Source organism: Lygodium microphyllum, chromosome 14, assembly GCF_053477565.2.
Source record: "Lygodium microphyllum isolate KBCC chromosome 14, Lygodium_microphyllum_v1.1.10, whole genome shotgun sequence".
NCBI classification, from domain to species: Eukaryota; Viridiplantae; Streptophyta; class Polypodiopsida; order Schizaeales; family Lygodiaceae; genus Lygodium; species Lygodium microphyllum.
In genome coordinates, this window is record NC_141148.1 from 44,904,299 (window position 1) to 44,917,416 (window position 13,118).

Here is a 13,118-nt window from a genome sequence, read left to right on the forward strand (position 1 = left end):
GGCTAGGGTATTTTTGAATTCAACATACGGCCTTTTCTTTTTGGATATGTACAGCTCTTTTAATGAGCTTTCATCTATTGTGTCCGTTTTGTTAGCTTCATCCCAAGATATGGAATGATATAAGAAATAATTTTGTAATGTGAACTTGTTTTGTTCATTGGGAGACTGAAATTAGTTCCTCATCTATGTTTCAAGATCAGACTATTTTCTTACCACCTTCTTTGTGAGATGAACATGGATTACACTTTTTTGTGTCATTATTGGGATGAATTATGTGAGCTCTATGTGTGTGTCTTCATTATATTTAATTTTAATCTACAATTTTTATCTGTATACGCCAGTGATGCTCTAGGGGTAGGTATGTTAGAAGGTAGCTTGTTGCTCGAATTTTCATGCTTGATTTTCTAGCCTTGCTCGATTTCCATTGCTCACTTTTCTAGCCTTGCTCGGTTTTCATCTCTCGCTCTTTGGTTTTCCTCCACCAAAGCAACATAAGGCACCTGTTTCTCTCCAATTTTTACCATTGTTTCTGTAGTTGCCCTAGCCTAATGACTCCATGAAAAATGACTACGCGGTACCAAGATAGACTCATCAATTTTAGCATAATGTATAGGCTAAACCCTCTTCTCTGTCTGTGGAAAAACAGAAGCATTCTCAACCATAACCTCATCCAACTCCCCAATCAAAAATCCCTGTGTATCGGTAGTAGGAAATGTATGTCTTTTCCTCTTTAGGACTTCTTGGAACTGATCTTGAAACTCTCTTTTCGAGATGCCCAAAACCTCAAAAATAGTAAAAGTCACCTCACTACCAAGTATCTTGTTATTAAAGATTTTCTTCATGTCCGTAGATGTCTCAATATCAGACATTAATCTAAATCCTGACTGCTTTCTCTGTCTAGGCTCCTGACTCTTTTCTTTCTTTTTAGCATCCTCCATTTGTCGTTCTGGCCCTGGTCTCAAAGATGGCCCTGCAGTAGGTGGAGTAACAAACTCACCCCCTCTAGTCTTTTTAGCTGCATTTGGATTCTCTTCATCTTTCTTACGTTTCTCCTCAACAAGTACATCTGCTCCCTGAGACTTAGCTAAGCAGGCATAAATAGTATACATGTCAACAGTCGAATCCCAACCTGTCTCAGATCTGATGCTAGAACCTACACTAGTCAAAACAGTCTGCTGAATTTTCTCTTTGTTTGCCATCTCCATAGCATAGGTCCATAATGCTGACTGACTCTCTGAACCTTTCTCAATCTGGACTCCATATGCCCGTAGAAGCATCTCCTCTAGCTGCCACATAAGAAGTACGCGCAGCCATATCATCTACTAATTTCTTTATTCCGCCTTTCCCAAAATTGGTAGCAAGCGGAGCTCCTGTTTCAGTCAACTAGATCTTGCCATCTTGTCCCCAAAATACCAAATTCTTCCTCCTTGCATCTTGAAAAGATTTGCAATCCCTGCAATGCTGATGGTCAGTACTATCACACCAAATATATCTTCGATCTCTCCTAGGTGCACTAGGAGCACTAGAAGAAATAGTAGACGTAGTCGAAGTAAACTGCTCTTTCAATTTTCCCACCAATTTTTCTTTAACTGACTTCAGTGTCAAATCTATTATTACTTTGATTATGTCATCAACAGAGGAAGGAACCGACGGAGCGGATGGTTTTGGAGCAGAAGTAGCTGGCATCGATCTTGTAATAGGAGGAACATGAGGATTAGAAACAATAGGCACTGGCATAGGCCAAGAAACTGGCTGAGGAAGAGAAGAAATAATAGGGGTAGAAGTAGACATAGGAGCAGAAAACGGCGTCAGTGTCATAGATCCATTATGTAGGCGGGTCTTCCATATCCGCCTCTTGGTCAAAGTTGAGACCGCATCTTGGGCATCTTGCCAATTTGTTTTAAGACCCATAGGCTTCGTGCCATCCTCAAGAAGCTCTCCTAATTCTTCCTGAAGAGCAGGATCTGCAGCTTGCAAGAAAAACTCAACTTTCTCAACTTCCAATGCTCTTTGTTCAATAGCATCAAGCTGACTATACCTCTCTTCAAATTCTCGTATCAATTTTGAAGCAGCTAGACCTTTGTTTGGCATGTAGACCCACTCTCCGAATGACCGCTGTGTAGCCATCCCAAAGTCCTCAAGAAAATACTACTCTTTCAAAGCCTTCTTAAAATCTTGCCAATGCAAATTTTGAAGGAAAAGATCAGTCACTTTTACCCTCAAGGCGGGTGTGACAAGGCAAAGAAAATATTTACTCATAAGTCTTGTTGGTACACCAAAAAATCCCATCTTAATCTCATACGTCTTCAAATAAGCCGATACACAGCCATCAAGTAACTTCTTTTCATTCTCAATTGCTTCAATTGCCTTAGTCGCGCTGATTGCATTCTCTTGCTCCGAATATAGTTGCCTTTGCTGAGACAACTGTTGTTGATGTAACCGTTGCTGCTGCTGTATATACAATTGTGTCTGCTGGTTTTGAAGCTGTATATACATAGACATATTCAGCAAAATTTGCTTTAAATCATCCATAGAAGTACTTGAAGTTGAAATAGAGGATAAAGTAGGAATCGTAGAAGAGGCTAAAATTGATGCTGAAGTATCTCCCATTCTGAATTTTTTTTAATGCGACGCTTTCATGTCGGGTTCACCAAAGATGTCGAAGGGTTTTCGAAAGCAAAGTTGCAACCATAGAGGCTGTTGAGAAATTCCAAGATAGAAGATCAATCAAGGAGATCAGGCTATGCAGCAGTAAACTCCAGACTCTTCATATTGAATGCAAAAATTACTGATTTATCATGCATCTGAGAGATTTCTCAAAAGAAGAAAATTTAGGAGTCCATTCCTAATTATTGCTTGGATCTAAAGTGCAGGAAATCTAGATTTGAAAGCAAAGAGGAGGCACTTTAAGACTCCAATTGTGCAAGATGTTTTGCAAATTTCCTCAATCCCGAAGGTCTTCAAATGCAAGCACTTACTTCCTTAGGTGTTAGAAGAGATTAGGATGATGACAATAAATCTCATGTCACTGTTATACCTTTCTCAATCTGCAAAATTCTCATAGCTAAAGACTTGCTTGACCCTGCATGCACCTTTACTCACAGATTGTGTGGAAGAAAGTATCTTGGGCACAGCCTGTTAAAGCACCAAAGATCCATCAGCATGATTAGTGAATCATAAATACATTCCAGAAGAAATCAATGGCACAATGTATCCCTCTTATAGAGTCAACGAGCCTCCATACATCAGACCTTTGCCTCAGTTCTTGCCTTTCGATATTCAGCATGTGGCAAACAACACACCTGAATTCTCCTGATTGATCACAATCTTGTGAGAATGCATTTGTTCTTCACAACCAGCACCTGTTATATATCCCTCATCAAAATCAGATGCAGTTGATATCGGACAATTATAAGTAGCTTTATCGATTTGATCCCAGTATTCTGATGTCAGGAGACATTGGCTTAAACCTTAGGGAAATGTGCTACCGCAACAGCAACCGTTTCAACGGCAAGCGATTAAGCCACCGCTAACATGACAGACATGCCAAATATGGACGCTGTTCAGGATTACACCTGTAGATTAAAACGATGAAAATAAACGAGCCGCATGAGATTGACCTGATCAGAAGTCCAACTTTAGCTCTTGATCATAATCCTTTTTGGAGAGGAAGTGGATGGCGTAGGGAGCCACGCAAATGACTGCGATCCAAGTCCCGAGAATGGTGAGATGCTTGCGGAGCTGCTTGTAGGCCTCTGCCTTGTTAGGCCTGCGAGGAAGAGCACCGAGGAACATCTTTGTCGAGCCTAATTCTCTTCTTCTTCCTTCCAAATTCGATCACACCTCCATTCAAGCTTTTAAAAAAACATCTCCTGATTGATCGCTCCCCTTGTGTCAGATACACTGCGCTTTTCCTCCCCACCATTCGATCCCCCCATTCTATTGTGCTGTCAAATTTCCGGTGCAGTGGATAGCTTATCATTTGGTGGATTCCAATCAGGATCAGAAAACACCAATCGATTACCACCAATCAAGTTCAGACCACATCCTCCTGCTTTACTACTAAGAAGAAAGACGAACTCATTCTGTCCATAGCTTTCGTTCATTTGTTGATGCTCCACAACTTTCTACAGGCCCTGTTCCTCAATAGTGTTCCCACGTTGCCTTTCTCTCCCCCCATCAAAACCAGCCACAACGGAGCTTTTTCTACCTCTGTCCCTCTTTTTCTGGTATTCTCCCTCTTTTTTTTTCTTCAACACGTCCCTTTTCGACCAGAAAAGCGGCCCCTTCAACAACAGCAGAATTCCTTGGCCCCCATCACCAAACATTACGGCAAAAAGGAAGGGGAATGTCACAATTGTGAACACGGCTGGATTAACTTCTTGGTACTTTGCTATTCCATAAGCATCTACTATCTCCTGGAAAGCCCCAACAAACTTGTTCGTTTTGAAGTAGGTTGGAGGCATCTCTCTCGTGTGAATGACTTGAAATATGGTTGCCAATTGAGAGTTATTATCGAAAGTAGCACGCTACAATGCATCTTCAATCTGAGGCTTAGCAGAGACTGGACACCAGCCCTCAACCACCAGACATTTCCTTGTGACATCTATGCTTAGCATATTCAGTGTATGATAAACAGCTTTTTCTTTGTAGACCATATAAGTCCACAACTCAACATCATATGCAATCCCTGAGAGCATGTTGTCTCGATGTCTATTACTAGCTTCTATGCTAGCTTTAGGTTCAGCTAACCTTGTTGACACCTCCTCTATCATTTGAGATTGCCGCCCAATCTCCTCAAATAAGGGACAGATTCATGTGCAGATTCCAAGGGAATAGTTAATTATCTGGTGGGTTTCCATACTTGGCATACATGCCAACTAGAGCATTACAGATAAGTTCCTCTTGCTCCAACCCCCTCTCCACTATACTGCCCACACAGAACAAAATGCAAATACGACGACTAAGTATGTAGAAAGTAACAAATGTCACACACACAACTTTTTCTGGATTCCACACCTTAGATGCGCAGCAGTACGACACCGATTCAAGGTTGCATGCTATCCCTAGTCTCTCCACACCTATTCTTCATTGTCAAAGGGCTCTTAGTAGTACTCTGCAACCCTCCCTTAGGCCACCCATCAACCCCCTCTGTTTCTCCTTAGTTTTGAGGGCAAAAACCTTTCGAGTGGGAATTGATTGTAATAAGCGGGATACACACCGACTAGGGTTTAGACACCCCGTCACACTGACCAGGGTATTTAAGATGTAAGAGTCCTAGATTAGTGCAAGCAGTTATTATCAAGATCATACTCTTCACCTTCATCTCCAGCTTCCATGGCTTCCTTCTCCCTTCTCTCCTCTTTTTTCTCTTTCTCTCTCCTCTTCTAGTCTTCTTTCTTCTTCTTCCTGTTCTCCTTCTCTTGGAAGAACTCACAAAGCTATATAAGATCCCCCATCGCAAGTCCACCCCCTATTACTCCAGAGCCAATGGCCAAGTTCAAGTTACCAATCGCATCCTCCGCTCGATCCTAATAAGGACGATTGCCGCACATCATCGTGATTAGGATGATCGACTTACTGAAGCCCTCTATGCATATAGAACCTCCCATAAGTTAACTACAGGACAAACTCCTTTCTAGTTGGTGTATGGCATAGAAGCCGTCTTCCCTGTTGAGCTGGAGTTGCCCTATTTGTGAGTGGCAGTCAAAGAACGCCTCAAAGACGATGAGTCTCTCCAGCGCTGCCTGCTGCATTTGGAATGTTTGGATGAGATTCGGCGGATGGCCCCACAATGCATGGAAGTCACACAAGCCTGCAGAAAGGCCTATCATGATAATTTCATCAAGCATAAGGAGTTCAAGGAGGGTGATCTTGTCCTAGTCTATGATTTCCAATTTGGCAAGTTTTTTGGAAAGCTTCAAAAACATTGGATGGGTCCCTATAAGGTACTTGTTGTCAACCCAAATGGCTCTGTCCAAGTACAAGCTGTCGACGCTTCTAAGGATCCCTTTCTGATCAATGGCTATCGCCTGAAGAAGTACTTCCCTCCTTGGGGAACTTAACAATCATAGTCGACCCACCCTTTCCCTTTTGGGCACCGTACTGTTGTTTTCCTTGTGCTACTGATAGCCATTGCGCTCTTCTTTATGAGGCGGCAACCTTATGCTAGCTCCTCACAGATACCTCCCATTCCTACTTTATTCTCCTCTCGTCTGATCCAACAGAGGTGGCAAGGATGGTTTTGATACATAGCGCCTTTGCCATTCGATGTTTCAAAGATAGTTTAAAAAAACCAAAAAAATAGAAAGAGAATATATATATATATATATATATATATATATATATATATATATATATATATATATATATATGTATCGGTCATGGGAGAAAATGACTTCGATCCCTATCATACCAACCTATTCTTCGAGAAAAGGTGGAAACACCCTCGGGAGTATAAAAGAGAAAAAAAACAAAACAAGAAACGAAAAAAAAAAACAAACAAAGAAACAAACAAGCAAACAAACTGCTATGGGGGTCCAAGAAAAGGGGGCAAACACCCTTGGGTGGGAAGCTAGCTATGGAAAAGGTGGTAACACCCCGTAATTCAAGATAGGTGACTCACCAACAAAACTTCTTTAGAAACAATTTCAAGCCACCTCCCTTGGTGCTTTCTCCCTGTAACTTCATCACTCCATTTGACCCTCTTTAACCGATGATCTTTCATACAAATCATCGAAGTACCAAATCTATTGGCTACCTCCCTGGGTATGCCTCTTCATCGGTACCTTGTAGACAACTAACCAATGATCTTTATCGACAACCTATTGAGTGATGTGAGCTTTCATCCTAACTGGATGGGGATGTGAGTATGGTTTGCCCTCTGTATCTAGTGAGAGTGAGACAAAGGGTGGGGTGAGTGACCAGTCCTTTCCCTTCACTTCAAATGAGAGGTGCGATGTGTGAATGGAGTATTGCACACATAGGATGGGCCTCTCAATGCACAAAGCACGTCACCCTGTTTTGTACACTGCACTCTAAGGCTCCGTGGCTTTCCTTCTCGCACCGTATACTGACACCAGGTGAGATGCATAGTTGCACCATCAATTACACACAAGGCATACAACCTTTGCACAAGTCATTGTGGGAATTACATCAATGGGTGTAAGGAACGGGTTGCTCTTCTGTATTCATCAATAGAATGTGAGATAGACGGGGGGTAGAGTGTGACTAGTGTGTCCTCAATCAATCCTTGAGATGTGAGGATTGAGGAATGTGATGACATTGATGTCATATATGCTTTTTATTTCCTTATGCACACACAGGATGGGCCTCTCATTGCATAAAGCACTATATGTTCCTGTGCACTACACTCTAAGGCTCCCTGGCCTTCCTTCTCGCACCGTATGCTAACACCGAGAGTGAAACACACAACTGCACCATCAATTGTGCACACTAGCATTGTCCCTCCAAATCATTTTCCCCTTATTCAATTCTAAACCAAGCATGAGTAATTATGGGATTTGATGCTTATTCGTTGAGCAATGGGCATCCGAGCGAATGTTCTATTATCCTCTTGAGTGTCCGTGAGCTAAGAGTTCCATTCTTCGTCATCCACACTTGAATCGACGGACTTTATTGACAAAGCTAGCTCCCTGCGTGTTGTTAACAGCATGGTCCTTGCCATGTTGGACGTGCTTTGTGGTGAGCCTTGGTACCTCCTGCCAATGGCTCTGATCTTCTTGCATATCAACGACGGTTCCCTTCAACCATCTATGAAATGGGCCAAGTATTCCTACCCCTATCTTTTTTTTTGTAAGTGCATGTTTTTTCTTAAGTGTGAGGATGTTAGCATCTGGTGGATTGACAAGTTCGAGGGTGTGTCGATCAATCTATCCTAATCGGTAAGGTCTTAAGTGTGAGGACGCGTCCTTGCACGTTTGATGTGCATACCCCCTGTATATGTCATTAACCAATCATGTGTATCTATCTCATACTAGTTCTGCCTTGATGGGGTCCCTTCCCCACCCACCCACCCTCGTACCCTCTATTGTCGAGGCCGTTTCCCTTGCGGTTGCTTTTATTATGCAAAATTTTTCCTTTTCTATGTGAACATACCATACATTCACCAAACTCCCAATCCACACTTATAACCATGTTCGTACCTTCAAATGACACATTTTCCTTTTAACCTCCCCCTATTTCGGCTTATTGTTTTTGTGTTATTAATGTTTGAAGCTTTTCCCGCAGCACAATTGGATGTATTTCCATGCGAACGCATCCTTATCGCTTCAGAACAGTGATCTGACATACCAGCCTTGTCCTACACCTTTCCCTATACATTTTTCCTTTTATTCGCCTATTATTTCACTGTACAGTTTGTCCGTTATTACTTCTTGTGGATTTTCGTGTCTTTTTCGTACGTCTTTTTGCTCTTTTTCCATAGGAAACTGCCCTATTCTCCTTGAAATTCAATTTTGACTAGATAGACTTGTCCAACCACCCTTCTTGCACATTTCTCTTTTTTCCTTTGCCTTACTTCAACCTCTGGATTTTTTGTTATTAATTTTTATTGGTGTTTTTGCGCTCCATTTTATTATTTTTCCCATGTGAACACCTCCTAACCCCCTCCAAACTGAGTTAATGTTACATCTGTGAAGATCATATGTGTCTTGACATAGTTCATTTTGATTGCCCTCCATTCCGATGCATGGATCATTCTCATATTAATTTTCGAATCCCTTTTCAAGTATGATATTTGGGTTTTTTCCATGCGAATGTGGCTTCTCTTGCTCGACAATGTCTTTTGATGTGATAAGATTTTCGGGCACAATTTTTTTGCACATTTTTCATTCTTCCCTCACTTCGTTCCAGCTAATGTATTTTCAATATTAATTCCCGTATGCATTTTCGGTCTCAATTTTTGCGTTTTTTCCATGTGAACGCCTTGAATTGTTCTCCGATACCCCGTTGCACTTTATTGCTATCGTCCTCTTGACTTTCGGCACAATTTTTCTTTTTACAGCATTTCATTCTAGCTCACGGTTTGCGTTTTATGAAAATTTCAGTCCATTTGTGCCATTGTGCCTTTCGTGTCACGTGTGCCTGCCCATTTTTTTGATTTTTAATCATGACGCCGCATCTATCGCGTCATCCCGCACCGGTGCCGCTGTCCCCCAACCCTCGTTGCTTCCTGCCACTGTAAATTTTTTTACTCCTGCCCCGTGCTTATGTGCGGGACGAGGGGGCCTCCCTTGATTTTCTTTTTCTTCTTATTCTTCTTATTATTTCTTTTTCAAAACAATTTTTTATTTATTTAAAAAAATTAACCCCCCTCCCTTGACTGTTTCTACCTCTTCTTCCTCCCTCTTCTCTCTCCTCTTCTCTCTTCTCTCCCTCTCTTTCTCTCTCTGCGACTCCATCTCCTCCTTCCCCCTCCACCTTGTCCTCCCCTCTCCTCCCTCCTCCTCCATTACTCCCTCTCCCTTTCCTTTTTCCTCCCCCACCTCGCCTTCCCTTCCCCCGCCATCTCCCTCCCTCCTACCCCTTCGCCCCCACCTCCTCCTCCCCACTCTCTCCATCTGTTCCTCCCCCCTCCTCCCCTTCCTCTCCTCCTCTTCTCCCCTCTTTCTCCCCACAATCGCCACCTCCCCTCCCTCTCCCCATGGCCGTTGCCTCTGCCCCTCGCCGACGTTGCCTGTCTGCACCGTTTGCCCTGACCGGTGCCTCCACCTAGGGCAGTCAGTGGTCAAGATTGTGGGAGAGAAGGAAGGAGTCTCACTTGTAGCTTTCTTGCTTGCACAATGGGGGAATACACACAAAGGTGGAGGCTGAAAACAGTTTTCCTCTTCTTAGTTGTGTAAGCCAAAAGAACTCAAGTACATAGAAATAGAAGAACCCTATATATGGGTTTCAAACCAAACTCAACTAACTAAGGTGGCATACTAACTGAGCCACAAGCTAGAGTAGATAAGGATAGCTGTCATCTAGCTATTATTCATGGGCGCTGTACCAACCACATTTGCAACAACTGACAAGTCGGTGACATAAATGCACAATGGTCACCCTGGCATATCACGAGTGGAGCTCGATATCTCAACACTCCCCCTCGAGCTCAATCCCAATTCTTGCACACCAAGTAGGTCTCTGAACTTGCGCAGCTTCTCTGCGCCCAATGCCTTCGTGAATATGTCAGCTACCTGATCCTCCGTGCTGACATAAACTAGATCAATAAGACCTAGTAAAACCCTCTCCCACACATAGTGATAATGCACCTCAATGTGCTTTGTTCTAGCATGATAGACTGGGTTATTTGCCAAGTGTATACTACTCATGTTGTCACAATAAATGACAACTGGCCCATCTGTAGGCTGATGCATATCATAAAGTAGCTTATGCAACCAAGCTACCTCACATGCAGCCATTGCTGCACCCCTGTACTCAGCCTCTGTACTCGACAAGGCAACTGTAGGATGTTTCTTGCTGCTCCAAGTGACTACAACACTCCCAAAAGAGAACACATATCCACTGGTAGATCGTCTATCAGAAATACTACCAGCCCAATCAGCATCAGTGTATCCATGCAACTCTATTTGAACCCCAGTCTCATAAAATAGTCCATACTGCAATGTGGACTTCACATACTTGAGTATGCATCTAGCCGCATCCAAATGCGGTTTCCTTGGAGCCTGCATAAACTGACTTACCAATCCAACAACATAGCTCAAATCTGGCCTGGTAATAGTCATATAAATCAAACTTCCTACTATGCGTCTGTACATAGTAGGATCTTCCAGAAGCTCACCTGCATTTGTGCTCAGCTTCACATTTTGCTCCAAAGGAACTGAAATAGGCTTACAGTATGTCATCCCATATTTGGACAGCATGTCCAATCCATACTGCCTTTGCAAGAGTCGTATCCCACTTGGTGATCTAATCACCTCAATGCCCAAGAAATAACACAGCTCTCCCAAATCCTTCATCTCAAACTTCTGCTTCAATAGCATTTTCACATGAAGGATATCTTCATCACTGTCACTTGTCATAATCAAATCATCAACATAAATGACAAGTAGCATAATACATTTCTCTGTTTTTCTCACATAAAGTGAGAAATCTGCCTTGGAAATATGAAAGCCAATAGTGACAAGATACTGTTTTATCTTGTCAGACCATGCTCTAGGTGCTTGCTTCAAGCCATACAAGGCTTTCTTCAACCTGCAAACAAACTCAGGATAAACAGCATGCACATAACCTGGTGGTTGCTCCATATAGACCTCTTCTTGCAAATCACCATGCAAGAAGGCATTCTTTACATCCATATGATGTAAAGACCATCCCTTTGATGCATCCATAGCAGTGACTGCTCTTACGGTTGCCATCCTTGCACAACTGGACTGAATGTTTCTTCATAATCAATGCCATATGTTTGTGCATACCCCTTGACTACTAATCTTGCCTTGTATCTATTCACAGAACCATATGCATTGTGTTTCACCTTATAAACCCACTTACAACCAATTGCATGCTTATCTTTAGGCAAAGGTACCAATTCCCATGTAGCATTTGCTTCCAAGGCATCCATTTCTTCATCCATGGCTTTCTCCCATTTTTCTTTTCCCATGGCTTGCTCAAAAGAAGTGGGTTCTGGTTCCTGTATCACTTTGACCATATATGCATAATGAATGGCTGTAAATCCATCATATTTCAGCCTATCCACAGGATACCTAGCTTTGGTAGACCTGCACAAAGCAGGTTCACTCCTAGGTGCTCTCAAAACATCCCTGGTATTCCTTACTCCAGGTATAACAATAGAAGGAATACCCAACTCATCATCAATGCTCTGTTCTGAGCCACTGGATTCACCATCCACATAAGAGTGACCTGCATTCACATCAAACATGGGCTGATCTACCTTCTCTTTTCCTTTTCGTGATACCTGCATACCACTATCTGCATTGCTTTGAGAAGATTCTCCTGATCTCAATCTGGTTGTCCATGGCGAAGAATGTGAACCACTGCTAGAGGACGATCCAGGTCCACTAATATCTTGTGACTGCTGCTGTGAATTCTGTGCAGCATTACCATTTTGTGCATCTACATTATCAATCACATTTACTGGTTTATACCAGCTACTCATCTCATAAAAAACATATCTGCTCACTGTAAACTTACGAGTAGAAGGGTTATAGCACCTATACCCTTTCTGCTGCAAAGAGTAACCAATAAAGATGCACTTTTCAGCTTTTGGATCCAACTTGGATCTCAACTCATCTGGCACATGAACGTAGGCAATGCAACCAAAAATTTTCAAATGAGAAATATCTGGTTTCCTACTAGTATACCTCTCCTCTGGAGTCATCCCATGTATTGCTACAGTGGGAGTCCTATTCATTATGTAGACTGCTGTAGCAACTGCCTCAGCCCAATAAAAATCTGGCAGGTCTTTTTCATTTAGCATGGCACGAGATACCTCTCCAATATGCTTGTTTTTCCTTTCTGCAATTCCATTTTGTTGTGGGGTATGACTGCATGAATATTGCTGCTTTATGCCATGCTCCTGCAAGAACCTTGCAAACTCATTTGAGAGGTACTCTCCCCCTCCATCTGACCTTAGGCATTTTATTTGCAGTATTGTTTCTTTTTCAACCATAGCTTTAAGAGTTTTGAAATGCCCAAACACTTCACTTTTCTTTTCATAAAACACACCCAAACTTTTCTGCTATAGTCATCAATAAAAGTGACAAAATAATGATAGCCTCCAAGAGATGCAGCTTTAGTAGTCCACACATCAGAGTGGATTAATTCCAATGGCTTCTTACTCTCTTGAACATGTCTAGGAAATGGTTTCCTTGCCTGTTTTCCAAACTGGCATGCTTCACATACCTTATGCATTTCTGCAACCTTGAATTTAGGCAATCCTGCAACAATATTTTGGGCATGCATTGATTTAAATCGCTGTACATTAACATGACCAATGCATTTATGCCAGATATCAATATCTGCAACAACTACACCGGTCCCATGTGCAAACATTGCTGCACTCAATTTAGGCATGTCTGCATCCAACGTAAACATTCTGCCCTTCTTATTTCCTTTTGCTATCAAGCGACCTTTAT

At 42.3% G+C, this 13,118-nt stretch overlaps 1 pseudogene across 1 annotated transcript; it reads right to left on the reverse strand.

Annotated features, from left to right (window-relative positions):
* Window positions 1-1,675: 1,675 nt before the first annotated feature.
* LOC148025552 (mitochondrial import receptor subunit TOM6 homolog pseudogene) lies at window positions 1,676-4,046 on the reverse strand (annotated as a pseudogene). Its single transcript, XR_015693015.1, has 2 exons — window positions 3,038-4,046; window positions 1,676-2,697 (listed from the first exon to the last, which is right to left on the reverse strand). The product of XR_015693015.1 is annotated as a mitochondrial import receptor subunit TOM6 homolog pseudogene (transcript).
* Window positions 4,047-13,118: the final 9,072 nt, after the last annotated feature.